General features: G+C 44.9%; 1 pseudogene across 1 annotated transcript in view; it reads right to left on the bottom strand.

Annotated features, from left to right (window-relative positions):
- LOC310819875 (cytochrome P450 3A30-like) overlaps window positions 1-24,775 on the bottom strand; it is a 44,104-nt pseudogene extending 19,329 nt beyond the window's left edge. The window contains exons 1-6 of the transcript in view: window positions 24,684-24,775; window positions 24,357-24,473; window positions 23,881-24,132; window positions 846-945; window positions 599-712; window positions 28-116 (exon numbers count right to left, since the gene is read on the bottom strand). The product of the transcript in view is annotated as a cytochrome P450 3A30-like (transcript). The remainder of the gene's footprint in view (window positions 1-27; window positions 117-598; window positions 713-845; window positions 946-23,880; window positions 24,133-24,356; window positions 24,474-24,683) is intronic.
- Between the last annotated feature and the right edge of the window lie 300 nt (window positions 24,776-25,075).

Raw genomic sequence — 25,075 nt, 5'->3', positions numbered from 1 at the left:
CTTATCGTCTCGGAGATAAATACTCACTCCTTTAGTTCAATGGGCTCATCGTTATCAGCCGTCTTCTTCAGATTGCTGACCAAGTTACCAGAGTGCTGCTTCATGATCCTGAGCATCTGAGTTGGGAAGGATACATGGAAAAATATCATGATTGATACGTGGAGTAATATGTGCAAAACATATATTAATATCATGTTTGAAACAGGAATTATTTTAATGTTTATATAGCCTGAGAATATACATCCATACAGGATACATTATGTATATAGTCAAAGAATAAGTGACTCCAAAGATGAACTATTATTCTGTACTCTGTCATCTGACCACTGAACTTATCGAAGATAAGATCAAATATACTTTATTGTCCTGGATGAAAATTTGTTTTGGATTGATTCATTAAAGTTGCTGCTTCACACAACAACAAACAACAATGAATACACACTATACACATAGTACAAATCAAACACACACTCTCACACACACACACACACACACACACACACACACACACATACACACGTCAGAGTTGTTAGTCATTCATTTATTTGTGTTGTATAAAGGAATGAATGAAAGAAGGAGAGGAGAGATGGGACTGTACCTCTTTGATCCGCCCACTGGTGAAGGAGGGAGACAGGACACTGCGGATCCGTCTCCATGCATCATCCTCAGCGATAAACACGGCGTCATACAGAGGCCCGTTGAGATAGATATTCTAGAAAAATAATAATTATTATATACTGCAAGATTAACCTAATATTAATAATGCTATCATAACAATGATATTATCTATTTAAGGAGCCCTTATGTTTTTTTCCCCATACAACCACTTCAATGTAGCGTATTACCCTCCTGTTAGTGAAAAGGGAGTAGCATTCCTTGATGAGGATGGTTTTGATCATGGCTGTGTCCATGATACACAGGATGGGCTGACGGCCATCATAGATCCTACAGACCAGCAAAAACAAAGAGAGTTAGATATACACTCACAGAGCACTTTATGAGGAACACTATACTAATACTGGGTAGAGCCTCCCTTTGCTCTCAAAACAGCCTCAATTCTTCGTGGCATTGATTCCACAAGATGTTGGAAACATTCCTTTGAGATTCTGGTCCATGATGACATGATTGCATCACTCAATTCCTGCAGATTTTTCAGGTTCACTTTCAAGATGTGAATCTCCCGTTCTACCACATCCCAAAGGTGTTCTATTGGATTCAGATCCTGGGAAGGCCACTGAAGAACACTGAACTCATTGTCATGTTCATGAAACCAGTTTAAGACAACTTTTGCTTTGTGACATGGTGCATTATCATGCTGGAAGTAGCCATTAGAAGATGGGTCAATTGTGGCCATGAAGGGATGCACATGGTCAGCAACAATACTCAAATAGGCTGTGGCATTCAAGCGAATATACCGTAGATAGAGACAGACAGACCCATCACAGATCCTGCACTCTTAGAAAAAAAGTGCTACCTAGAATCAAAAAGGGTTCTTCTTCCACTCTCCCTTTGAAGAAACCTTTTGGGTTCCATGTAGAACTCTTTTCCACAGAAGGTTATACAGTACCGTGCGAAAGTAATGGGTCACATAATTTGTCAAAACGGCAGAAAAAAATGGTCACAAACGAAATATTGATACGTCACGAATAACGACAATGCGTCGAAAATTAAAGAAATGTAAACATGAATTATGTTATTACTGTCTAAGCATCGCAAAGCTGTATGCGTAAAGGCGTCTGACGTCACAGTGGCTTGCCTGAAACAAAGGAATTAGAGAAACATGTGCTTACAGGGGCTTCGAACCGGCTTCTCCCGCTGATGGAGCAAAGTTGCTACAGTGACAAAGACAAGCTCCGCGCTCATGGGCAATTTATATGGGGCAACTGTGCTGCGAGTATCTAAGCAGTCGTCGTGCATGGATAAAATGCAATGTTTCAAACAGATCTGATGAATTCACCTACTTTGAAAAAGTGTGCGTTAGGGAGTTCTTTTGACACAAAGCGAAAATCGACAGTCAAGCGTCAATCAGCAGACAGCCGTGTGTTCTTTAGTCATGAGCCTGTTGTCAAAACGGCAGAAAAAAATGGTCACAAACGAAATATTGTTTCTACACTTAAAATGAACAAAGAAAAAATGAGCTAGCCTGATATAAGTCATGTTCATGACGATGCAAATGTAACGAGATTTCGAACTGTTCTGTTGCACACGTTGGGACTCATTTTATTTTTCTACAAAAATCATTTGCCATGACGGGAATCGAACCTGGGCCGCCCTGCGTTACAAGGCAGATTCCTATCCGCTAGACCATTTGGGAAGACCTGATATGTACACCCTAAGATATCTAAGTGTCATTTCGATGAGGTCTGTAGCAGAGGCCATAGAGCACAGCAAACAAATAATCATGTGTTTAAATATCCTTGTCGTTTTGAAAAATTACCATTGTCACCTGCACAGGAATGCCATGCGGCCAACATTGAAGAAATGTGCTTCTCAAATCTGTCATTAACACTGTTTTCCACACGCTTTTTTCATTGCATTGCCATATAATCAATTGGTCATTGATGCGTCACGAATTACGACAACGCGTCGAAAATTAAAGAAATGTAAACATGAATTATGTTATTACTGTCTAAGCATCGCAAAGCTGCATGCGTAAAGGCGTCTGACGTCACAGTGGCTTGCCTGAAACAAAGGAATTAGAGAAACATGTGCTTACAGGGGCGTCGAACCGGCTTCTCCCGCTGATGGAGCAAAGTTGCTACAGTGACAAAGACAAGCTCCGCGCTCATGGGCAATTTATATGGGGCAACTGTGCTGCGAGTATCTAAGTGTGACCAGCAGAACCGCTGCCATATGAGGTTTGTCCTCTTGTGAGTGCCGTAGCCCAAGTTCCCTCTGACACGCCCCTCAGGTAGCCGGTCAGCGGCTAATCATCTATTAGCGGCAAAGCCACTCTATAAAACAAGCTCACAAGTAGGCTATTGGACATTCCTGGGTTCTGTATACGTTGCAGCTCTTATCTGTTTTCACAGCGCTCGTCAGTAAAAAGGTATGTGCCACTGCCTCCTCTGTTACGCTGTACCACTGCATATGTTTAATGTTCTGTCTAAATGCTAAATTGTGGGCTACAGGCGTTCTACTGTCACCAGACGCTTCCGAGTAGTCGGCTACGTTAGCACTACTGAAGGTATTTACATTTACATTTGTATTACTGGTTGGTTAACATCAGGCTGCCTTGTTCAGAGGTTTCTGCGTACATTTAATAGCATGTCTTAACGTAGGTCTCGGGTGAAAAGACGCTCAGCGACCGTACTGTAGTGTTGCCTTGGAGACAGTCAACAAAGGTAACATTATCCATACAAATGTTGTCTGTTAACTATGGAATTGGTATTCTGTCTTAAGCTGAAGCACGGCCTTTTGGTTATTGAACAGCTCTTGTGAGCTTACCATGTCATTAGCCTGTTATTTAAGTGTATAGTAGGATAATGCCTAGTGCACCTTGTAATTAATATTGTTAATTATGTTCATGCTGTGTATTCATGTATGGCTTACTCTGTCTGTTTGTGTCCTCAGGTAGCAGTTGCCACTGCTGTTTTGCCTACCATAAGTTTACGATGTAATAGTAGCTTTTGCCCCTTTTGGTTTTGTTTCTTTCTCTGGTTGTTTAGTTTTGTATTATCTGAATCGGCCGTCTACTTAGTTGCCTCTTTTTGGCTCCCTCCCCCACGGCATTGAGGTACATGGGGTATTGGCTGTCCCGGTAGTCTGCTGCATTTAAGACAACATCTAATGTCCAGCTTTCCTTGTCCCTTCTCCCTTCCAGAGCTAGTGAAGCTGTTCATGGGACAGGTCGCCGGAGTCAAGTCTTCCCCCTGCACTGCGCACCGTGTTTTTGTAGTGGTAATCTGCACTTATTCACCATATCTGTGATCACCTACATTTTGCAGTGTCTTGTGCCTGTGTGTGTGTGTTTGTGTGGATAGGCACTGGAAACGAGAGCACGAGTGGTGTCGCCCACTTCTCATGGACAGGTAACCGCCCCTTCCCCAACAGCTCTACTATATCTTTGCTGTGTTGTAACAGTTACCTACCTGGTGGCAGCCATTACCCCCCTCTCTTTGCTAAGGCATAACTAAACGAATGACAGAGTGGCCTTTTACTGTTATTTATAAATAAATCTTGTTTATTTTTATAATTGAGATCACGTCTCTGTCCTTACTTTGTTTCGTATCTGTGTGGGAACCCGCTTGTCTCAAGCAAGGTGTGTAACAGCTTACCTCTGTAATATCCTGGTGGGAAAGGCCCCAGGTGGCGTTGTCGTGCACTCTAGAGCCAAGACCTTATAAACTACCAGTTGGTCACATAAGCAGTCGTCGTGCATGGATAAAATGCAATGTTTCAAACAGATCTGATGAATTCACCTACTTTGAAAAAGTGTGCGTTAGGGAGTTCTTTTGACACAAAGCGAAAATCTACAGTCAAGCGTCAATCAGCAGACAGCTGTGTGTTCTTTAGTCATGAGCCTGTTGTCAAAACTTTTGCGTGATGAAGAGAAACCAGAGTATATTGATTCCTCAGCCGCTGGAGTGGCACGGCACCGTCTGCCACGCCAGGCCGGAGGCCCGCGGGTTGCCAGGAACCAGAACAGGCGTATCCACCATAAGACAGGCTGACACGCACGCACGCAAAACATGCCTTAGGTCTGTCTGTCTTTTTATTTTTTTATTTTTTTACAAAAACGGAGGGAAAATTTAAACTGGCCTTAAAAAGGGCCTCGTGCCTCGCTCTCTTTTTTGGTCCGAAATGTGGTGGAATTTCCACAAGAGACAGGACGCAGCGGCAGGAAAAGTACTGGTTTTAGCACATGAGGTAGGAGTGCACCGTTCCCCGGATGTACTGCAATACCAGGCCGATGTGTGGAGTGGATGGAGCAAGCCCCTATTCCATCTCCCTGTTGCAAAAATCAATTTAATATATAGCCCCCGGGTAGGGGACATATCAGATATTAAACTGATAAGAACAGATTTTGTTTTTGTTTTGTAAAAGTTTTATTGGTACAAATACACAAGCCATCATTCATATAAAAAAACACAGTTATACTTTTCTACACATTTTCCATCATAAAACCACAAAAACCCAGTATATGTGTATTAAAACATAAAGTTTTAAAAGGGTACAGATAAAATGGTTACAGAGTTAAAATAGATGGGTTCAGTAAAAGGGTGTAAAAAATAGTTTTTGGGTATTAAAAGTGCATTGTGTGGCTTGTAAAATGAGAGTCTTTAGTAGGTGTCATAAAAAACGTGGCTGTTGTACAGAAACGGGGTGAGTCCTTATCAAGGTTGCCTCTCCCGGTCTCCTGAACAGCTCATCGAGCCTGCCGTGTCAGGCTCCCAGAGGAGAACCTCGACCTTGGCAGCAGTGGCACTTGCGCAGTCAGGGCCAGACCTCTCGCGTGGGCCGCCGCCCCCTCCTCCGAATGAGCGACGTGTGACGTAGTCCCCCAGGGACTCGACGGCCGCAGCTACCACTGCCTGGGGGTTGGTCTCCACGCGCTTCCCTACCAGCAGGCTGCGGGAGGTCCATAGTGCTTCCTTTAAGCATGTGAGGGTGAGCCAGAGTCTGGCAAAGTCGGCCGGTGGGATGCTCCTCCGGCTCACCCCGTAGAGCACCAGTTGGGCGTTCAGGACCTCTCCTGCTGGCAGGCACAGGCATAGTAGGGGGCCGGCGAGTGCCCACAGGTCTTCAGCGGCTCTGCACTCCCAGAGCAGGTGCCGCACCGACTCAGGGGCGCCACACCCCGGTCGGGGGCAGGTGGCGGATGCCACCATGCCCCGGGAGTGCATCACGGACCTGACCGGGAGGATCTCGTGGGCTACCATCCACGACAAGTGCCGATGTCTGTTCAGCAGAGCAGGGTGGGCCACATTGCGCCAAACGGTAGAGGGCTCGCCGAATGCCAGCCCGCGCACTGGGCTCACTGATTCCCGTTCCTGCACAAGAGAGAGGAGAGAGCGGTGGTTAGTTAAAATCTCAGCTTCCTCTTTCTCCACGTTATGTTTTTTTAAAGATTCTTTGATGAAATTATACGTTGTGGGAAGATTAAAAGACACAGGTGCTCTCAGATCAGTGGGTAAAATCTGCAGCCGTCTCAGGTAGGACCCCATCCAGAAGCGTGCCATCGCTGTTGTTTTATGTTCTCTGGATGGGGCCAAGGCGTATTTTATATGTAGTGCTGAGTAACGGCTGCCTAAAAACAGGTGGAGGTCCGGGAGCCCTTTTCCTCCATTCTTTGGGGCTCTTTTCACAGTTTCTCTCCTCAGTCTCTCCCACTTGGACCCCCACAGGAAATAAAACATGGCTCGATCAAGGGCTAAAAGAGTGGATCGTGGTGGGATAAAAACAGAACAGATTAATAAAAGCAGAGGTAAAATCACAGATTTAATGATTAAAACCTTGCCTTCAAGGGTCAGTCTTCTCAGTCCCCAGTAACCCAGTCGCTGTCTAACTTTCCCTAAAACGTCCTGCCAGTTCCCTTTCCCTCCCCCCTCCCTGTCAAACTTAACCCCGAGTATTTTGATGTCAGTCTGTGTCACTGTCAGGGGGAGTCCGGTTGTGTCAGTCACTGTCCACGGTCCGTAAAATTGGGCTTGGGTCTTGTCTCTGTTCAGTCTTGCTCCAGAGGCCCGTCCGTACCAGTCAGTCTTGTCCAGTGCTTTGGTCACGGATAAAATGTCAGTGGATAAAAGGTTGATATCGTCCATATATAAAACGCACTTGGCGGTCAGTCCCCCACTCCCCGGAATGTCCACCCCACAGATTCGTTGGTCCTTTCTCAAGATCTGCGCCAATGGCTCGATGCAGGCTGCGTAAAGGAGAGGGGATAACGGACACCCCTGACGGACACCGCAGTGTATTTCCACCGCTTTTGTTAGTTGCCCGTTAACAAGGATTCTGCTGTTAATGTCTGCGTACAGCAGTCCCACCCAGGCTAGAAACCTCCCTGGAAATCCCATTTTTTGCAATACCTGGAAGAGGTACTGGTGCGAGACTCGATCGAATGCTTTTTCAAAGTCTAAATTTAGGACTACCAGCCGAATGTTTCTGTCTCTCGCGTAACAGATGGTGTCTCGGATCAGTACGAGGCTGTCCGTGATCTTCCTCCCTGGAATGGCGCAGGCTTGATCCGGGTGAATCACCTCCCCTAAAACCAAAGACATGCGATTTGTTAAAAGTTTGCTAAAAAGTTTACAATCAAAATTTAAAAGGGTAATCGGTCTGTAGTTTTTCAAGTCAGTCTTGTCGTCCTTTTTGTGCAGAAGTGAAACTATCCCTATTCTAAAACTGTCGGGTAGTCTGTCTAGTCGTTCAAAGTCCGTAAAAACAGTCAGTAGGTCGTGTGCTAAAATGTCCCAGAAAGTCAGATAAAACTCCAGGGGAAGTCCGTCTTGGCCAGGGGACTTCCCCTTCTTAAAATTCTTAACACATTTATCTAACTCTAAAAGGGTAAAATCCTGGGCTAAAAACACACTGTCCTCTACTGTCCTATCTATGTACTCTAAAACTTCTCTTAAGGTGTCATTGCATTTGTTCTTTTCTTTATATAAATCCCCATAAAAACCCTCCACTACTTCCTTTATTCCTTCTGTTTCTCCAACCATATTTCCATCTACCTTCTTCAAACCCACTTTCGCCGCCCCCTTACTTAACTATTTTCTTAAAAAAGTACCTACTACATTTCTCCCCTTCTTCTATATCCCTTTCTTTACTTCTTACAATGACACCTTTGCTCTTTATTTCCGCTAAAACTGACATATCTTTCTTTACTCCCTTTATTTCATCGTTAAAATCAAGACCCTGTTGAGTTAAATTAAAATACCTTTGAAGTCTTTTTTGCAGTCCCAACATGCGTCTGTTCTCCCTATCTTTCCTATGCTTACCTATCTTCCTAAAAAAGTTCCTAGTCCGGTCCTTCACCATCTCCCACCAGTGTGCTCGTGTCTCAAAACAGTCTTGAAGGGTCTGCCATTCGCTGAACTACTCCCTCACAACCTCTTTGTCTTCTAGGAGGGAGCAGTTCAGTTTCCACAGACCTCTTCCTACAGTCACAACCGAAGATAGTGGCAGGGTGCATGTAAGCATAGCGTGGTCGGAAAAGAAAACAGGGGCTAATGTGGCATCGGTTGGCGGGCAGTCCCGGGTAAAAACGTAGTCGATGCGAGAGGCTTTGGTGCCATCACCACTGAACCAGGTGAAGCCCTCCTCTCTTGGATGCACGTTTTTAAAACAGTCGGTTAGCTTAAAATCCCTACATAAACTCTGCAATAAAACCGACGTCTTGTCTACCTTAAAACCTTCGCCTGCCCCTTTCCTCTCTTTCCTAGATAAAACACAGTTAAAATCTCCTCCTACTACTAGGGGAGCCCTACCTAGCATGTGGGACTGCAAGTCCTGTAAAAGGTCAAACCTGTCGTTTTTGTCATTAAAACCATACACGTTAAGTACATTAAAATCTTTTCCTCAAAATATCAAATGTGCTAAAAGTGCCCGACCGTCAGTCACCACCGTGCTGCCCTTCACCAGCACCTGAGGGTTTTTTATAAGAATGGCCACTCCATCGGAGCGGTTGTTGTTGGAACCGCTCCAAATGGAGGGTCCGTGGGTCCACTTCCTCTCCCAGTCCTGGTATGACTTTAAAAACGGTAAGGCGCATTCCTGCAATAAAAACACATCTGACGTGCATGTACTTAAAAATGTTAAAACGGTTTGGGCCCTCACAGCCGTCCTTACACTTCGAACATTTAGGGTGGAGACTGTGAAGGCCATTAAAAGAATGATAAAAACAACAGGGTAAAACATTAAAATACTTAAAAGCTACACATTACAATTCTTGTGATATCGGCTCTTCCTTCACTGCACTGGGCAGTGAAGGGTTTGGAGCCATATCTTTCCTATGAGCTTTCTCTCTAGGAGTTGATGTTAGCCTTAAGTTTAAAAAGGAAGTCTGATTTGGTGAACCTGAGGGGAAGACTCTGTCCGGCTCATCTAAGGATGTCTCAAATGGCCGGTCAGCTCTTCCCCTTTTCTCCAAGTTCTCATCAACCTCCGGAGAGAATTTTGCAATTCTCTTTCTTTGTGGCTGGGCGCAAGGGAGGGAGGGGCTCTCGGAGCTACTCTCGCTTACAGACCCTAAAATATCACTAACTTTTCTTTCTACCTTCTCACTTACCTCCTCACTCTCTATTTCCTTTTCACTTTCTTCCTTTTCCTCTTCCTTTTCATTTTCTCCCTCGACTCCACCCTCTACCTGATCTGGCCCCTCCCCTCCCGTCACGCCTCCCGCCTCTCCCCCAATGGCCTCTTTTGGCGGGAGATTCAAATTTTTCGGCTCCGCCTCCTCAATGAAGTTTCCAACTGCCGCCTCCTGTGCCTTCTTTTGCTTTTCGGCCATTTTGTTGTTTTTTAGTTTGTTGGCAAATGATTGTGGGCAATCTCTGAAGAGGTGGTCTGAGCCTCCACAGAGATTGCACTTTCTGCCATTGGTGCACTCGGCAAAAGCATGCCCAATTTCTCTGCACTTCCCACAAACAATTTCTTGGCAGGCCTCTGCCAGGTGCCCATGCTTACCACACTTGCGGCATAGCTTGGGCGGACCCTGGTAGTGGATGTAGCCCCTGTTTTCACCAAGAACTATCATGGATGGCAGTTGTCTCAGGCCCTGGAAGCCCTGGGGATCCTCCACTTGCTGGATGGGGACCCGCCAGGAGCAATTCCAGATACCGTCCTCGTCTGTCACCTTCATAGCCTGGCCCTTCACAGTGCAATATCTTCCCAGCCAGACATAAATGTCATCTACATTCACCATTTCATTGAACATTCTGACAATTACCATTTTTGTGGCATTGTCAGTCAGCTTCTCAACAGTGAACATAGAGAACTGGGTTCTATACAGGTCGAATGACTGCCAAAACTTTCTCAGTAGGGAAGCATTTCCAAAACTTACATCAAAACCTTTGTTGAAAGGGAGAGCCAAAATGCAATTCAATTCTGTTGGTGTAAACCCAAGGGTTTTCTGAATTAATTTTCTGGAGAAATCCAATCTTGAAATCTCCAGGGTTTTCCCTGCATTTTCTTTGAGGAGGAAGCGTACGCTGTGGTGCCTCCTAGTGCCGGCACGAGCAGCCGAAATTTTGGAGGTACCACAGATAAAAACAGTAAAAAGCTAAAAAATAACTAAAAACAAGAGCTAAAATAAATAAAGACAGATAAAACAGCACAAATGAGTAAAAACAAAAGGAATTACTTACTTTGCAGAAGCCGCCCTCTGGCCAATGGATTCCTTTTGTTTAGGATTCAGCAACTATGGAAAAAGCTGTAAATTCCAAAAGCTGGGGAAATAAAGAAATATGCTCCAAACAGTAGGGGAAAAAACGCCACGGAAAGGCAGAATTTCTCCTACAAACGGAGTCGATCACTGTCTTAGCCAAAAGGCCGAGAAGCGATAAGGCATGAATTGAACCCTGACGACCTCCGCTCCCAGCCAGGTAAATGTCTGAGCCCTGGGTTAACCTGTGACCACTTCCCCGCGAATCCCTTCTCTCCCCATCGCCTTCTCTTACTTTGAAACACAGATATGGGCTCGGCTGGACGCAGAGCCCCCCAAAAATAGCTTCAACTCGTAGGTGTTCCTCTCCACGGAAGTCTTTAGTAAAAGGCGAAAGGCTTTTGCGTGATGAAGAGAAACCAGAGTATATTGACTCCTCAGCCGCCGGCGTGGCACGGCACCGTCTGCCACGCCAGGCCGGAGGCCCGCGGGTTGCCAGGAACCAGAACAGGCGTAGCCACCATAAGACAGGCTGACACGCACGCACGCGAAACATGCCATAGGTCTGTCTGTCTGTCTGTCTGTCTGTCTGCCTGCCTGCCTGCCTGCCTGCATGTCTGTCTGTCTGTCTGTCTGCCTGCCTGCCTGTCTGCCTGCCTGCATGTCTGTCTGTCTGTCTGTCTGTCTGTCTGTCTGTCTGTCTGTCTGCCTGCCTGTCTGCCTGCCTGTCTGTCTGTCTGCCTGCCTGTCTGCCTGTCTGCCTGCCTGCCTGCCTGCATGTCTGTCTGTCTGTCTGCCTGCCTGCCTGTCTGCCTACCTGCCTGCCAGCCTACCTACCTGCCTGCCTGCCTGCATGTCTGTCTGTCTGTCTGTCTGTCTGCCTGCCTGCCTACCTGCCTGCCTGCATGTCTGTCTGCCTGCCTGTCTGCCTGTCTGCCTGTCTGCCTGCCTACCTGCCTGCCTGCCTGCCTGCATGCCTGTCTGTCTGTCTGTCTGTCTGTCTGTCTGTCTTTTTTTTTTTTTTTTTTTTTTTTGTATACGAAAACGGAGGGAAAATTTAAACTGGCCTTAAAAACGGTCTTGCTCTCTTTTTTGGTCCGAAATGTGGTGGAATTTCCACAAGAGACAGGACGCAGCGGCAGGAAAAGTACTGGTTTTAGCACATGAGGTAGGAGTGCACCGTTGCCCGGATGTACTGCAATACCAGGCCGATGCGTGGAGTGGATGGAGCAAGCCCCTATTCCATCTCCCTGTTGCAAAAATCTATTTAATATATAGCCCCCGGGTAGGGGACATATCAGATATTAAACTGATAAGAACAGATACTACACTTGATCTTAGCCAAAAGGCCGAGAAGCGATAAGGCATGAATTGAACCCTGACGACCTCCGCTCCCAGCCAGGTAAATGTCTGAGCCCTGGGTTAACCTGTGACCACTTCCCCGCGAATCCCTTCTCCCCCCATCGCCTTCTCTTACTTTGAAACACAGATATGGGCTCGGCTGGAGGCAAAGCCCCCCAAAAATAGCTTCAACTCGTAGGTGTTCCTCTCCACGGAAGTCTTTAGTAAAAGGCGAAAGGCTTTTGCGTGATGAAGAGAAACCAGAGTATATTGACTCCTCAGCCGCCGGCGTGGCACGGCACCGTCTGCCACGCCAGGCCGGAGGCCCGCGGGTTGCCAGGAACCAGAACAGGCGTATCCACCATAAGACAGGCTGACACGCACGCACGCGAAACATGCCATAGGTCTGTCTGTCTGTCTGTCTGTCTGTCTGTCTGCCTGCCTGCCTGTCTGCCTACCTGCCTGCCTGCCTGCCTGCATGTCTGTCTGTCTGCCTGCCTGCCTGTCTGCCTGCATGTCTGTCTGTCTGTCTGCCTGCCTGTCTGACTGTCTGTCTGCCTGTCTGCCTGTCTGTCTGCCTGTCTGCCTGCCTGCCTGCCTGCCTGCCTGCCTGCCTGCCTGCATGTCTGTCTGTCTGTCTGCCTGCCTGTCTGCCTGTCTGCCTACCTGCCTGCATGTCTGTCTGTCTGTCTGCCTGCCTGTCTGCCTGTCTGCCTGTCTGCCTGCCTGCCTACCTGCCTGCCTGCCTGCCTGCCTGCCTGCATGCCTGTCTGTCTGTCTGTCTGTCTTTTTTTTTTTTTTTTTTTTTTTTTTTTACGAAAACGGAGGGAAAATTTAAACTGGCCTTAAAAAGGGCCTCGTGTCTCGCTCTCTTTTTTGGTCCGAAATGTGGTGGGATTTCCACAAGAGACAGGACGCAGCGGCAGGAAAAGTACTGGTTTTAGCACATGAGGTAGGAGTGCACCGTTGCCCGGATGTACTGCAATACCAGGCCGATGCGTGGAGTGGATGGAGCAAGCCCCTATTCCATCTCCCTGTTGCAAAAATCAATTTAATATATAGCCCCCGGGTAGGGGACATATCAGATATTAAACTGATAAGAACAGATTTTAGTTTTTTTTTGTTTTGTAAAAGTTTTATTGATACAAATACACAAGCCATCATTCATATAAAAACACACAGTTATATTTTCCTACACTTTTTCCATCATAAAACCATAAAAACCCAGTATATGTGTATTAAAACATAAAGTTTTAAAAGGGTACAAATAAAATGGTTACAGAGTTAAAATAGATGGGTTCAGTAAAAGGGTGTAAGAAATAGTTTTTGGGTATTAAAAGTGCATTGTATGGCTTGTAAAATGAGAGTCTTTGTCATAAAAAACGTGGCTGTTGTACACAAACGGTGAGAGTCCTTATCAAGATTGCCTCTCCTGGTCTCCTGAACAGCTCATCGAGCCTGCCGTGTCAGGCTCCCAGAGGAGAACCTCGACCTTGGCAGCAGTGGCACTTGCGCAGTCAGGGCCAGACCTCTAGCGTGGGCCGCCGCCCCCTCCTCCGAATGAGCGACGTGTGACGTAGTCCCCCAGGGACTCGACGGCCGCAGCTACCACAGCCTGGGGGTTGGTCTCCACGCGCTTCCCTACCAGCAGGCTGCGGGAGGTCCATAGTGCTTCCTTTAAGCATGTGAGGGTGAGCCAGAGTCTGGCAAAGTCGGCCGGTGGGATGCTCCTCCGGCTCACCCCGTAGAGCACCAGTTGGGCGTTCAGGACCTCTCCTGCTGGCAGGCACGGGCATAGTAGGGGGCCGGCAAGTGCCCACAGGTCTTCAGCGGCTCTGCACTCCCAGAGCAGGTGCCGCACCGACTCAGGGGCGCCACACCCCGGTCGGGGGCAGGTGGAGGATGCCACCATGCCCCGGGAGTGCATCACGGCCCTGACCGGGAGGATCTCGTGGGCTACCATCCACGACAAGTCCCGATGTCTGTTCAGCAGAGCAGGGTGGGCCACATTGCGCCAAACGGTAGAGGGCTCGCCGAATGCCAGCCCGCTCACTGGGCTCACTGATTCCCGTTCCTGCACAAGAGAGAGGAGAGAGCGGTGGTTAGTTAAAATCTCAGCTTCCTCTTTCTCCACGTTTTGTTTTTTAAAAAATTCTTTGATAAAATTATATGTGGTAGGAAGATTAAAAGACACAGGTGCTCTCAAGTCGGTGGGTAAAATCTGCAGCCGTCTCAGGTAGGACCCCATCCAGAAGCGTGCCATCGCTGTTGTTTTATGTTCTCTGAATGGGGCCAAGGCGTATTTTATATGGAGTGCTGAGTAACGGCTGCCTAAAAACAGGTGGAGGTCCGGGAGTCCTTTCCCTCCATTCTCTGCGGCTCTTTTCACAATTTCTCTCCTTAGTCTCTCCCATTTGGACCCCCACAGGAAATAAAAGATGGCTCGATCAAGGGCTAAAAGAGTGGATCGTGGTGGGATAAAAACAGAATTAATAAACAGATTAATAAAAGCAGAGGTAAAATCACAGATTTAATGATTAAAACCTTGCCTTCAAGGGTCAGTCTTCTCAGTCCCCAGTAACCCAGTCGCTGTCTAACTTTCCCTAAAACGTCCTGCCAGTTCCCTTTCCCTCCCCCCTCCCTGTCAAACTTAACCCCGAGTATTTTGATGTCAGTCTGCGTCACTGTCAGGGGGAGTCCGGTCGTGTCAGTCACTGTCCACGGTCCGTAAAATTGGGCTTGGGTCTTGTCTCTGTTCAGTCTTGCTCCAGAGGCCCGTCCGTACCAGTCAGTCTTGTCCAGTGCTTTGGTCACGGATAAAATGTCAGTGGATAAAAGGTTGATATCGTCCATATATAAAACGCACTTGGCGGTCAGTCCCCCACTCCCCGGAATGTCCACCCCACAGATTCGTTTGTCCTTTCTCAAGATCTGCGCCAATGGCTCGATGCAGGCTACGTAAAGGAGAGGGGATAACGGACACCCCTGACGGACACCGCAGTGTATTGCCACCGCTTTTGTTAGTTGCCCGTTAACAAGGATTCTGCTGTTAATGTCTGTGTACAGCAGTCCCACCCAGGCTAGAAACCTCCCTGGAAATCCCATTTTTTTCAATACCTGGAAGAGGTACTGGTGCGAGACTCGATCGAATGCTTTTTCAAAGTCTAAATTTAGGACTACCAGCCGAATGTTTCTGTCTCTCGCATAACAGATGGTGTCTCGGAACAGTACGAGGCTGTCCGTGATCTTCCTCCCCGGAATGGCGCAGGCTTGATCCGGGTGAATCACCTCCCCTAAAACCAAAGACATGCGATTTGTTAAAAGTTTGCTAAAAAGTTTACAATCAAAATTTAAAAGGGTAATTGGTCTGTAGTTTTTCAAGTCAGTCTTGTCATTTTTTTTGTGCAAAAGTGAAACTATCCCTATTCTAAAACTGTCGGGTAGTCTGTCGAGTCGTTCAAAGTCCGTAAAAACAATCAGTAGGTCGTGTGCTAAAATGTCCCAGAAAGTCAGATAAAACTCCAGGGGAAGTCCGTCTTGGCCAGGGGACTTCCCCTTCTTAAAATTCTTAACACATTTATCTAACTCTAAAAGGGTAAAATCCTGGGCTAAAAACACACTGTCCTCTACTGCCCTATCTATGTACTCTAAAACTTCTCTTAAGGTGTCATTGCATATGTTCTTTTCTGTATATAAATCCCCATAAAAACCCTCCACTACTTCCTTCATTCCCTCTGTTTCTCCAACCATATTACCATCTACCTTCTTCAAACCCACTTTCGCCGCCCCCTTACTAACTATTTTCTTAAAAAAGTACCTGCTACATTTCTCCCCTTCTTCTATATCCCTTTCTTTACTTCTTACAATGACACCTTTGCTCTTTATTTCCGCTAAAACTGACATATCTTTCTTTACTCCCTTTATTTCATCGTTAAAATCAAGACCCTGTTGAGTTAAATTAAAATACCTTTGAAGTCTTTTTTGCAGTCCCAACATGCGTCTGTTCTCCCTATCTTTCCTATGCTTACCTATCTTCCTAAAAAAGTTCCTAGTCCGGTCCTTCACCATCTCCCACCAGTGTGCTCGTGTCTCAAAACAGTCTTGAAGGGTCTGCCATTCGCTGAACTACTCCCTCACAACCTCTTTGTCTTCTAGGAGGGAGCAGTTCAGTTTCCACAGACCTCTTCCTACAGTCACACCCGAAGATAGTGGCAGGGTGCATGTAAGCATAGCGTGGTCGGAAAAGAAAACAGGGGCTAATGTGGCATCGGTTGGCGGGCAGTCCCGGGTAGTCGATGCGAGAGGCTTTGGTGCCGTCACCACTGAACCAGGTGAAGCCCTCCTCTCTTGGATGCACGTTTTTGAAACAGTCGGTTAGCTTAAAATCCCTACATAAACTCTGCAATAAAACCGACGTCTTGTCTACCTTAAAACCTTCGCCTGCCCCTTTCCTATCTTTCCTAGATAAAACACAGTTAAAATCTCCTCCTACTACTAGGGGAGCCCTACCTAGCATGTGGGACTGCAAGTCCTGTAAAAGGTCAAACCTGTCGTTTTTGTCATTAAAACCATACACGTTAAGTACATTAAAATCTTTTCCTAAAAATGTCAAATGTGCTAAAAGTGCCCGACCGTCAGTCACCACCGTGCTGCCCTTCACCAGCACCTGAGGGTTTTTTATAAGTATGGCCACTCCATCGGAGCGGTTCTTGTTGGAACCGCTCCAGATGGAGGGTCCGTGGGTCCCCTGTACTGTGGGCCTGTCATGATTAGGGTAAGAAAGACACAAACACCCAGGTCCATTCAGCACTGTTACAATGTTCACTGTCTGTTTCTTACATTACTGTAATGTATTTCAATGAAAATTGCCTTTTGCAGAATTACACTGGTCCAGTGGTCGAAGCGAGGAGCACGTTCCACTTCACCACCTCTGACTCCTACCTGCATGGACCAACCCAGGTATGTCTGCCTTGGTTGCACATGTTTCCGAGGTTGTACTGTCTTCCTAATCAGTAATATTGAATGTTTTCGATTACTGTGGTGACTGATGTCTTATAGTTTCTTTCCAAAGCACGTGGATGTGAAGATGCACCATGTTTGCATGGTCCGTGGCCCTGTGACTCAGCTGTTGTGGGCCATTTCTAGAGAGACAGCCAGGCTGGGTCCAGAGGTAGGGAAAGACACTTTACTAACCTACTATAGATACTCTACTGTCATATCTCCTGTCATGGGACTGTTACCTTAACAAATGATCTTCCCTGCTTTCTGTTTTGAAGGGGATCCCCTACTCTGCAACAAAAGTGCAGTCTCTCACTGTGAACCAGGTACGATTTGAACACATTTCTCTTTAACTGAAACAGCATTGGATTATTATCATTTGTTTGTTTTACTTTTTGATGGTTCAGATGTTGATGGACATGTAGCTTGTAATAAGTAAGTTGCACATTCCGTAGTTGTCTTTGTATGTGTCAGTTGCTTTATTGAAGCGTTTTTATTTTTGTCTCTCTCGTTCAGCGCGCGGTTGGCAAGGTCACCCAGATTGTGTCCTACCTTTGTCACGAGACGTCTGTGTCTGTGACATTCATCACCTACCAGGTAGAAAAAGTGTTTCCTGACATTTGTTTTACAGACCGTGTTGCTAATGTCTCATCTGCTAAAGAGATGTGTGTATGTGTGTGTGTTGTGAGTAGCAGACAGACGTCTCTGCGGTGAATACCATCCTGCGTATGGGACCGGATGGGCAGCTGTCCTCCACTGCGTGGTCGGAGGCCGGCTCTTTCTCCACACCCGCTCAGCAGCAGTACAGAGCCTGAGCCACAGGGCCAGAACTGCTATGAGGTCAAACTTAACACACACACAAACCTTTTCTTTTTTAAAACATTAGATGTCATATTGCATGTCTTAGCACTGGTTACTGCTCCATATGCTTGACGTTGGATGTTGGTTGTTGTTGTTGCAGGGCTGGGAGGAGGACCTGCTTCCTGAGGAAAGAGAGGTTCCTCTGCTACAGTGAGTTCCTCGATGAGTATCTATTTCCTGTTTACCTGTTTACCCATTTCAGTGTGGGGTGTTTTCATACTCTGTAAGCCTTTACCATATTATTACTTAGTAACTCCACTGGTTTACATGCGCCATTCTCTCCCACAGCCTCTACCTGACCACCAAGAGGACTGAGGACATTGCCCTGAGAGTCACCACCCTACGCCAGGCCTTCACAGTGAGTCAACCACCCTTTCTCTGTGCTCTCTCTCTTCTGTCTTCTGACAGATGGTGTCTCACTATTTTTTTCCCCCTTTACCAGACCCTGCTCAGTTCCTCCCAGAGCAAGAACCAGCTGTACGTGGCTGGGAAGGTCCTGCTGGGAGCACTGGTTCAGGCCAACCACAAGGTAAGTAAGACATTGGCTTCCTCCAACAACAAGTGAATTATCAAGAGAAAATGTATCAACCGTTTACTGACATTGTCTCTCTTGTTCTGTATAGGATGAGGCACAGTTCATCTGTGCCTATGACGACCTTGTTGGGTACCTGAGTGATCCCTCCAAACAGGTTGACATTGAGATGGAGCTGGCAGAACATCAGGTTAGTTCATTCACTTCAATAGTCTCACATTGATTACCCGTGCCTGTATCAGGTCCTTCTTTTTAATATCATTGCTATTTTGTTGTAAATGTTTTTGTCTTTTGTTAGATTAGCCATGTCAACCGCATAGACATCCTTTATGAGCTGGTTCTATTTGGGGTGATGGTGGGGAGGCCCCTGATGGTGGTGAGTACAGTTCTTATTCTGAACATTGTTACAGGGTGACTTTGTTGACAAGTCCATTTGACTCTCTGCTCTCTCCTCCTATGTTTGCTGTTAGCAACCTGGTGGGTTTGTGGAGCGTCTGTACTCTCTCCTGCACTCCTGCCTGCCTGCCAGCAACATGGAACCAGAGGCTGAGAAATGCCTGCTGCACCTGAAGGTACAAGTTCTGATGTTGTTACTGTTCCTTCTCTTTAGTATTTAGCATCCAATCTGTTGTTCAGTTTAAATGAGTACTGTGAACTAATGTCGTAGAATTTAAGTAATAATACTTCAAAAATAATAAATTACCGTTAACCGGAGCTGTTGATTCATTCAAAGACTTTATTCATGCAGAATATGTAGCCGTTCAGGTTTGCAAAATTGACCCTGTTTTAACCTCAGTCACCTGTCTTTATAGATTTCACACAGGTGAATGCCTTCTATTCAATGTATTTCTGTTTCCTGTCTACATACACCAATAACATTCAAGAATTACACACAACACATGCGACTCCCACCTGCCTGTTATTTTATCTGATTGGAAGTAATTTTATTATTACCACTAATGCTGCACTTCCCCATCCCCTCTCTCTCTATTTCTCATTTTTTCTCTCTTTCTTTTTTAGGAATTCCAGAGTCAGACTCCATCGGTAACCGCAAAGGATGAGAAGTACTTCAGTGAAATCCAATAAGTATTCTAGTACTTCAGTGAAATCCAATAAGTATTCTAGTTAAAGTTTAAGCAATAACCTCACATGCCTTCTTGTTATGTCGCCCCCCCTCTCTCCCTTTCTCTCTCTCTGATATGCAGGGCCACAGGAGTCTCATTGTCTTTACTTTGATCCTACAGACACTAATTATATATATTTACAAATAAATGAGTGAAAGAGTAGCTCTAATTTATTTAATGTCTCTGTGTTTTCTTTTCTATTGGTGACACTTAACACTAAGGTTTCCTTTTATAATGGGTTTATAATTCAGTTTGCACATTATAAGCATGTGTTGCATTTATAGAATTAGTAACTGTGCAGCCACATATTTTCAAACTATTTGAATTGTCACTATCTATAAATGAATCATTAAAGAGAAGCTGTGGGATATGGCAACAACTATTTTTGTATTATTTAACCTCTTGTTTTGTGTCTGAATTATCAAAGCATAGTTTGTACAAATATAATCAATTGAATCACTGTTTTATCTCATTCAGCCACAGACTCCCTAGTTTATCATCGCCAACTTTAGAAGCAGCATTACTGTCAAGTGTCACTTTCATTTTGTTTTGTATGCCCGTGGCATTGGTCTACGTGGAATCCACACACATACGCACCACAGAGGGCATGTAACATGCTCATTAGTGCTACGTTCAGAACTGTAGGCTGAGATTATAGAAAATATCTTGTAGCATCACTTTAATAGTCAAGAAACTACTCAGAAATCCTTAAATATTTAATCATATTCACAATTAAACTTGAAAAACAAGTTCCAGAAGAAACATCATTCCTCTTTAACAGAGCAATATCCAAGACTGCATAAAGTGGGAGAAAAACATCTTTCTTTAAGATCAGATTTTAGTAAATAGATATTATTGCACAAAATTGGGCTATAAGAATCTCAAAGACAGAATCAAACGTTTCACTCTCTATAGTAGTGATTTTGGTGTCGAGTGTCAGAGGAACATAATTCATCCCCACAATAAGTAAACACAACTAAACTAATTCATATGTAATATCCTCCAACTTTACATCAAGAATAAAGATACATTGTGTACTGTGTATCCTATACCAGTGTAGTAATACTACTACTAGAATATATAGATATGCAATGGAATTTGGCCTTGGAGGGCTACAGGTCCTAGACCCCCGTTTCCCTAACATCTGATTTCATGTCTCTGCATTGTGTACTGGTTATGGCCTGGTATCACTAGGTGAAAGGTCAAGAGGCACATAGAATATTGTACAATTCCAACAGTCCCCTCTTTGATTATTTTAAACAAGGTATAATAATCAAGAATTACCAAAATGAATAATAAAAACATGAACAAATATAAAAGTAACAACAGGAAATATAAAAACAGCAAGAATAAGAAGTGATTACATTCTCATTCTTTCATTTACTTGACACTCCCCTTTTGTCTCTAGGACAACATCCTCATACAGAATCACTGTTAGATTCTGGACTTAATACCATTAAACCCAGGGAGGAGTAGCGGCTACTTCAGCTAGTTATGACAGTTGATTATTCTTCAGTGGGAAACAAGGTATAATAATTTTTTTTTTTTTAAATACAGAAATGAATAATAGAAAATATAAAAACAGCAAGCAATGTCATATCAAAATTAATCACTGATACTTCTAAGAAATACCAGGGTTCTCAAACTTAAGGCATACCAAGCATGCATCATGTCAGTTTTGATGACTCACAGTTTACTGTGCCGAATCATTGAGGCAGACATTTTGAGCACCACACATTTTACACAACATGAATATGACATAGATTACAGACCAACCGAAATGAGTGTGAACAGTTTCAGTAGGCCCCGTAGCAAAGGAGAGACCCAAGAACAGGGGTCCCACTCAGAGGTCGGTGGAATATGCAGAGCAGACACAACATCTTTTATTTGTTATATTTGCACTGCCAAGCCTTGAGAATGGTCAGCAATATAGTAAAAACAAGTAGAAGGGCTGCACACAATCCTCCTTGTTGAGCATAAAGCATATCAAGGCCCATACAATTTTGAAGTACCAATTTCCTCATCTTACTAGTGAGTGAGATCTGCTTGTCCTATTTCACACATACAATACTGGCAACGGTACCTATGTTGAGTTGACACCATGAGCATGCATGATGTACAGGATTGAGTGAGCGCTGCAAAACATATTTGTCTACTGATGCTGTATCTTGAACCGTCATCTGCATTTAACTCACTCACTGCCAAAGAATTCTGGTACACTCACCACCTGGAGTGCCAAGTGTTTTATGTGGTATTCATCTAGCAATAATACTTGGATTGGCTACAAAATGAAGTCACCCTTGGTACTCTAGAATGTTGACAATTTGGGTCTCTGGGACTTTATTCCTGGTCCTGGACTTTATTCCTGGTGGCTCAGTTGGTACAGCATGGCGCTAACAACGTTTAGGTTGTGGGTTAGATTCCTGCTGGGACCATATACAGTATACTGAAAAATGTATGCACTCACTGCAAGGTAAGTCGCTTTGGATAAAAGCGTCAGCTAAATGGCATATATTATATTATTATATATTAGTCTAATTTCCCAACATTTCTAGTGATAACGCAGTACCATTAGCCAATTTATCCTTCTCCTCTGCCAAAGTCCTGATATCAGTCAGGGCATAGTAAACACCTACAGGAGCTACAACAGAGAGAAGAAAATGTTGAATACCTGTAGTGTGAGACAGTTTGGATATTACATCAGTCTTAAGTGAACGTCTAGTGTACTGTCCTCCTTAAGGTGTATCTAACCAAAATTAGACAGCCACAAACACAAAGTAAATTAGACAGCCAGAAAATTAGACAGACACGCAAACACAAAATAAATATAACATTGGCGAGAGGAGTGCTAAAAACAATGCATTAAATGCAGAGCAGAATAATCAGTGTTAATGACAATTGTCGTTGCTAGGATTGTGTCTTTCTTGTGCCTTTTCCAAAGCAACGTGTGTAAGACTAGAGTGTTAGGTTAGAACAGAGCCAAATAAGGTGTCTTTTTAAGCCATTACAACAACAATGATCAAATGACCACACAAACCTGACATCACTGTCCTGCCCTCCTATAGGGCAGAATATCTAGCATGTGTGTGTGAGTGTTGCACATAGTCAGAAGGTAGTCCTAGATGATGTACGGCCATAACTGATTCTAGAGAGGAGTGGACCACAATCCCAGGAAGAACGAAACCGAGATAACAATTCCCAAACCAGTCACTAGGTAACATAGAGTAGGCCATTAGAACACAAACCCAATAAGTGTTGTTCAATATGCTTAAGCTGGGTAGTTGAGACCTAGTGACTTTGGAGTCTGCTATTGATGTCTGTCAACATGAGACCCAAAGAGGTGTCAATGAAAGTCAAGGAAGCCATGACTGAAAAATCTGAAAACCTAGCCAAACCTCAGTCTTCCCAAAATCAACAGTTTAGAACATAATTAAAAAGCAAAAAAAAGTACCTCTGAGTTTAGCAATCACAAACAGTCTGGTAGGGCAAGGAAGACTTCTACAGTGGATGACCGAAGAATGCTCACCATAATTAAGAATGTTCGATACTCAGCCTGCATAGTGCCAAACATAGACATGCTTTCTTGGTAGTTTCAATATGTTATATATATATTACTCTCAAGTATTGATACTGTATATCAATACTCTAGTATCTACTGAATAAATACTAACTATGTATAACTTTGGTTTGTGGTCTCACTGAGGTCCAGCTCCCCACCCAGGGCACTGCAAAGGGACACAGCATGCCTCACCGCCCCCCTCTCACCTCCCACAGGGACCAGGTACAGGAGCTGCAGGAGGAGGGCTGTGCTGGAGCTGAGGGGAGACAGAGGAGGGAGCATACATTGTACAATAAGAAATCCTCCTCCCTCCTCCTCATCAGAGATCAGTGTGTCTGTCCTTACCCCAGACAGACTGTGTCTAAGTGGAATAGCTGGTCTAGTTCGGCCTCCTCCACCTCACAGTCTTGTAGGATGAGCTCTGTGCTGTGTCCCTCTGCTCCTGTTCTGACAGGTCCACAGAGGAGGAGCAGGAGAAATCCAGCCTGTGCTGCAGAGCCCTGAGCTGCTCTGCTGCTGCCCTCTGCTGGATATGTGAGGCAGTGCAGCAGTGGAGGAAGCAGCCTCCTGTCAACACTGCAGCAGGGGATACAGAGAGACAGCAGAGTCATTCACAGAGCAGGAGGAGTAAAATACGACAGAACAACCCATTCATAACGATAAATCATCATTCACTATGCACTGGTTGTAAGTAAGGGGTTGGGCATAAAGTTAGGGTACGGTTTATTACTCAGAGATCAGATTCAGATTCTGAAAACGGTATTGGTCCCCTCTTGGACCATTTGTTTTGCAGCTGACGTCAAACATTACAAAACACAACATAAAAAACACACAATCAAATATGCAGGTACACAATCATAATAATTGTTATAAAGTGCAGCGTAAGTGATAAAACGGCAATGTTGAGTCAGGTGGGGGCAAAAATGCAAGTATATTGTAAGCGATATATTGTCAGCTTTACACTGTTGAGGTTTTTTGTTGTTAATGTGTAGTCAGAGAGTGAGAAATAGGACAATATCATAGGAATTAAAACATAGTTAGAGTTAGGATTAGTAGTTTGTATGGGTTAGGTAGTAGTTTATACACAGAGTCAGAGAGGGCTGTACTTCTGACAACACACAGCCAGATAGTGCTGACTGACCTGAGTTGGGAGACTTTGTCCAGGAGAGGCAGGGTGCTCTCCATCTCCCCAGGTGGTATGGAGGTCCACAGCAGGTTGAGTTGGACTCTCTTTGCTGGAGGGTGAAGCGCAGAGCAGCACAGTCCACTCTGTCCAGCTCTCTGGTGTTCAGGTTGATCACATAATCTGATGACCTCAACAAACTGGACACACAGCAACTGGCATGACTCGTATATCTCTCTGATGGCTGACATCATGAAGCCGGGACTGTGTCTGAGGACAGACATATTATGACTGTATTATCATGGTTTTACAGTATAGACTACATCTATATGATTGTATTATCATGTGTTTTAGACAACAATAAACAACATTTAAATTGATAGACTGTTGAAATAAATAGCAAATTAAACTTCTCCAAACTCTTGATAACAACTCTACCCAGAAAGGGTAGAATATCTGTTATGTTGTTGAAGCCTGATCTTCCTGAGGTCTACAGTGATGCTCTGGGTTGAACACTGCAGCAGACAGAGAAGCACTTCCCTTTGCAGGAGTCCTTGTCCTGAGCTTCATACACAACCACAGCCAGCTGCTGCAGAGCCTCTGAACGCAGTCTGAGGGATAGGAACATACATGAATGACCACACACATAAATAATCTAATTGACTATTTAAAAAGTATATCAACAATGTAAACCACCTCATTTGTGTCAAAGGGGGCTGGTGACACAGTGACAGCAGTGTGATGAGAGAGTGACCAGGGATGCAGAACTCAGTCAGGTCCAGACACTACTCATAACCCTGGACAGAGCTGCTTCTGACAACCGTGTTCTCTTTAGGACCAGGGAGAGCTCTGTGACAGTCAGTGAAGTACAGCATCTCCCTGTCCCGACCAGTCTGGCCAGTTTCACTGCCATACCCTAATTCAGTCTGGAATTGATATATAAGAAAATAATTTAAAACCCCAAAAAAGGACGAAAAATAACAAATAACCTGGACGCCATGAATTGAATAGGTTGGAAAACCCTAATAACAGATCTAACATAAAAGGTGGGTAAACCCTATTTACCAAAATAAAAAGGTGGATAAACTGAGTTTACTTGGATTCACAGGACTAACATCACTGACACCATTGTTAAAGATGAACATTAAATGACATGCACATTGTGTTGTTTAAGTAAAGTTTCGTAAACCAAGACAGATGAGATACACACAAA

This window comes from Argentina silus (assembly GCF_951799395.1).
Source record: "Argentina silus genome assembly, chromosome: 19".
In the NCBI taxonomy this organism is placed as follows: domain Eukaryota; kingdom Metazoa; phylum Chordata; class Actinopteri; order Argentiniformes; family Argentinidae; genus Argentina; species Argentina silus.
Note: the sequence above shows the minus strand (reverse complement) of the source record. Positions and strands in the feature narration are given on the sequence as shown.